Source organism: Otolemur garnettii, unplaced genomic scaffold (genome assembly GCF_000181295.1).
Source record: "Otolemur garnettii isolate 467f Iridium unplaced genomic scaffold, OtoGar3 scaffold00010, whole genome shotgun sequence".
Taxonomy (NCBI): Eukaryota; Metazoa; Chordata; class Mammalia; order Primates; family Galagidae; genus Otolemur; species Otolemur garnettii.
Window position 1 is genome coordinate 1,595,160 of NW_003852405.1, and position 4,453 is coordinate 1,599,612.

Below are 4,453 nucleotides of genomic sequence, written 5' to 3' on the forward strand. Positions count from 1 at the left end.
TGACGTTTTGCCTTTGAGGTTGAAGATGTAGGTTTGGCAGAAGCAAAGGGGCTCAGGAGACTAGGTGCTGTGGAGAGAGAAGTTTAGGTGATCAGTGAGGTGTCCAGGGGAGGAGAGAAGGAGGGAGGCCCAGGGAACATTCAGGGCCTCTTTCAACAAAAAAGACAGATAATTATTGGGCACTGAGCAGGGGACCAGGGACAGACCAGCCTGCCATGGTTCCCGCCCTCAGGAGCTCATGTCTCCTGTCTGATCTGTTCCCCTATCCAACCTTTCCATGTCTTCTTGTTGGAGTCTTCTTCTGGACATCTTTAGGGCATGTCTGAAATGTCCCCTCCTCGCAAACCCTCCCAACAGAAATGCTGCCTCCCTCCTGTGGCCCCAGGGTGCTTTCGTCTCTTGTATTTGTGTGCCCCTTCTGAAGGAACATTCCTTACCCTTCACTAGACTATGAGCGTGGAGCCAGCTTTGATCTTTCACAGAATTACATTCACTAGGAACCCAAAAAAGGTTTGTTGAATGGATGAATGAATGAGTGAAGCCAGGTCATTGCCCCTGCTGGAAACAACCTTTTCCCCTCCTTTGTTTTCAAGTTGAGCTCCACCTTTCCAGCCCACTGTGGCCTGACCCCAGGCTGTCTGCTGGGTTCTCTAGACTTGGGTGAGGTGATGAGTTCTGGCAGGGTACCAGAGCCATGGGTTGGAACTCCTGTTGGAACCAGCCAGCCAGGTGTGAGCATAACCTGGGGGGCTTGCCCAGGTGCCCCAAAGTCTCCAGAAACCTGAGTGCATATAGGATGCCAGGGCATCAGTCAGGCCTTCCTCCTTCTTGGTCTTCCTTAGCCTTCGTGTAGCACAGACACCCCATCAGTGGGCTCTGTGGCTCCACCCAGCCACTGTGTGAACGTTGGCACCCTTGGCAGCCATGTCCAATGCCGGTGTCTTCTTCAAGGCAGTGCCCATCTTTTACTCCAGACTCGTCTTCCATTATACACCTTATGCCCCGCAAAAGTTGGATACCCATCCACTGGATAAGTCTTCTTGAATATTTACTCTGTGCTAGGGAGGGGGGCAAGGAGAGTGTTGGGGGTCAGGCACATTTTTCAGGGGAGGAGATGGGTGCACCAAGGAAAGAAGAGAAGGGGCAGGAGGGGAGGATGCTGCAGGCAAAGGGAGCAGCAAGGACAGAGGGAAGAGTGCTTGGTACAGTGAGTATGAGCCACAGAGGGTTGGAGGGGAAGACAGGCAGGGGCAGGGCCATGGAGGTGTCACTGTTCCCTCGTCTCTACTTGTGGAAATAGACTCTTCCTGACAACACCCTGTCAGCTGCTGCGTCCTCCAGGAATTCCACTTCTCCAGCCTATTGATTTCATTCTCCTCAGAACCCACTTTTTATCCCTCTGATGACTCTTTTTCATGTTCCAGTTTCTTCTTGGCTTTTTTCTGTACCTCCCTTTTTACCTCCACTAGACTACAGCGAGGATGTGGCATTTTAATACCCTGCACAAATATTTATTGAGGACCTACTCTGGGCCAGGTCTTGGGTTCTGGGATACAGCAGAGAATGAGATGGACAAAAAGAAATACCTAAGCCCTCTCCCAATGACCCTGTCCTTCTATCAGGCTTCCCACTGAGTCATAAGCAAGGAATCCGTGCAAAAGGTGGGTAGTCATCTGGTGCCACTTACTGTGTGACTTTTGGCAAATTGTATAACCTCTCCAATGGGGAAAGAAGTAACTCTTCTTCCTTCTGGGTCTTGTCATGAGCAAATGTGATGACAAATGTGAAAGTCTTGGTAAACATTCAAGCAGCCTCCAAAGGCCAGAGGCTCAGGGCTGGCGAGGCCTGTCCACGGCCTTCCACCAGCAGCAGCACCCTCCTTCCAGGACATGCTGTCAGAACAGGCCTCCCTACCTGGGTGGGGCTGACCAGCTCAGCTCAGCTCAGCTCAGCTCAGCTCACTGCCCCCTCCAGCTTGCCGCATCCCTCTCCAACCCCTAACCCCTTTTTCGACATTTCTTATCAGCAAGGGAAAGCTTCTAGCACTTCTAGGAGGCTTCCTGTGTAGAGCTGTGGTTTTCAAGACTGCAATTTATCCTCTGATTCTGGAGGACCTACTTCTTGGTTTTGCTAACCTCGGGATTTAACTGTGTCCAACTTCTAACATGAGAAGATCGTGTAGTTCTCAGACGTGTACAGGGGAGCCCCAGAAGCCAGAGCATTTTTCTGTGGAACTACATAAATAAATAATAAAAATTAAAAAATATATAGTATGTTTAATGTTAAATTGCCCTTTCCTGTGCGGGATAGGGGATGACCAGATCCTTCATTCTCTTGCAGACAAGCCTTAGCAACAATCAATGGTTTAAGAAAAATACTGGGACCTCAGGTCTTAAGTGGAGAATATTCTACACTCAATCTTCAGATTGCAGGAGGTTGTTGAGTCTTGGTTTATGTTTAGAGGTGGGGCTTCTGCTCTAGGGAACAGAATTTGGAGTTGGGCCAACCCTCACAGACAATGGTCTGTGTCCTAGGGACGCTGCTGGGTTCCCAGACACTCTGGGTTTGTTATTTCCCCTCCTCCTTTCCTCTTTCCTGTGCTGCCCTTAGGATGCCAACGGCTGGCCAGATGCGCCTTCGCTCCCCCTTGTCATTCCCAGGAGAGTAATGGAGCACAGTAGCTAAGCAGGGACAAGGCCCAGAGTAAGAGGTTCAAATCCAGCCTCTGTGCTTACAGCTGTGTAACCTCAGACAAGTTCTGTGCCTCAGTTGCCTTATTTGTAAGATGCTGATGACAACAGACCTGACCTCAATGGTGTTGGTAAAAATTAAATGAGTTAACATAGAGGTCACAGATCTTCTCTGTAAAGGGGCTGGACAGTAAATATTTTTAGTGTGCTGGCCATACTAGCCCTGTCACAACTACTCGACTCTGCCATTATGTCACAAAAGCAGCCATAGACAACACATACACGATGGACATGTGTTCCAATAACATTTATTTATAAAAAGAGACAAGAGGCTAGATTTGCCCTGAGACGTAGTTCACTGATCCTCGAGTTAACTCATGAAAAAAGTGCTTGGAATGTAGCAAGCACTTACTTGGCAAATGCTAGCAATTATTATTCATTCATGAATCAACTAAATAGTTGAGCACCTACTCTGTGCCAGGTGCGGTTCTAAGTGTTGGAGAAACAACTGTGAACTACACAAACAGGGTCCCGGTCTCATGGAGTTTACATTCTGGATAGGGGACACAAAAATACATGTGGAAACAAGTAAGAGAGAAGATACCAGGGGGTAGTGAAGCTATCTCGAAAGTAAAGCAGGTGCTATGACAGTGACTCTGGGTGGGCTACACCAGAGGGGCAGTCAGGAACAGCCTCTTGACGGGTGTGATGTTCAAGCCAAGACCAGCATGACAAGAAGGAGCCAGTTCTGTGACGACTGTGAGAAGAGAATTCCCAGGCAGAATGAGCCAGCTGTGGCTCCCGTTCCTGCCCTTAGCCCAACTCCCTGCCAGCGGCAGGATCTGCGGTGCTGGTGGGGTCAGGAGGAGGGGAAGTGAGGGGGGGATGGCAGAAAGGAAAATCCTGGGTCCTTGGGATCTTGCAACTCAGGGAGCCGCAGTGGTGGCTGTGGGAGAAGGAGCTTCTCCTGATCCTCTTGATCCTTAGCCCCTGGCCAGGGGCATAGTCCTTTTCTTTTTGAAATTTAATTTTATGTTTTGGTTTGTTTTGTTTTTAACCCAGTGTCCTAGAGCTTGAGGATAAAACCAGCAGAAGGGAAGCATCCTGCACTAAAGACATGCCGCTAAGGAGGGGACAGCAGCCCTTTCCCTTTGCCTCTGTACTTAACAAGGAGTGGGACCACACGCCCAATTCGGCCAAGAAAAGGAGGGCCATAGTCCTTTTCTCAGTGTCCCAATACTCAACACGGTCCGCTCCACCTCTCTTCCTACCACTGGCTCAAAACCCTCAGACCAGGCAGGGCAACTTCTCTGCTCCTCACATCCATTTCTGCATCCCAGGCTTGTAGAGGGAATTTAAGTTAGAGATATCTCTTCCTGCCATCTAGAAGGTGAGTAGGAGGGTCTGGATCTGCTTCCTCCTGAACAGGGGGCTGGGGGCCTAGACTCCATACACAGCGAGTGGGGTGGGCTTTGCTGGAGCCACTCCCAGATGCAGACCCTAGGACTGGAGGAGAATTTATAGGCTGGCTTCCATTGTCCTCTGGTTCAATGGCTCCTAAGCTCTTCATTGATGGAGAAAATGCCTTTGTGCAGGGTCCAAGTCCCCTCTCTTCCCTGTCCCCCAGCCCCAATCTGCAGCCTTCCCTTATTGGTTGAACATTCTGGCCTGTGTTTGATTCTGCATGATTGTCTAGCCCGGATACTAGACAACATAGATGGCATTGCTCTTCTTTTTTTTTTTTTTTTTTTTTTTTTTTGAGA

General features: G+C 49.5%; 1 non-coding gene across 1 annotated transcript; it reads right to left on the bottom strand.

Annotated features, from left to right (window-relative positions):
• Positions 1-3,749: 3,749 nt before the first annotated feature.
• LOC111723314 lies at positions 3,750-3,900 on the bottom strand. The gene has a single exon (XR_002771885.1). It is a non-coding gene; the product is annotated as a small nucleolar RNA SNORA57 (small nucleolar RNA).
• Positions 3,901-4,453: the final 553 nt, after the last annotated feature.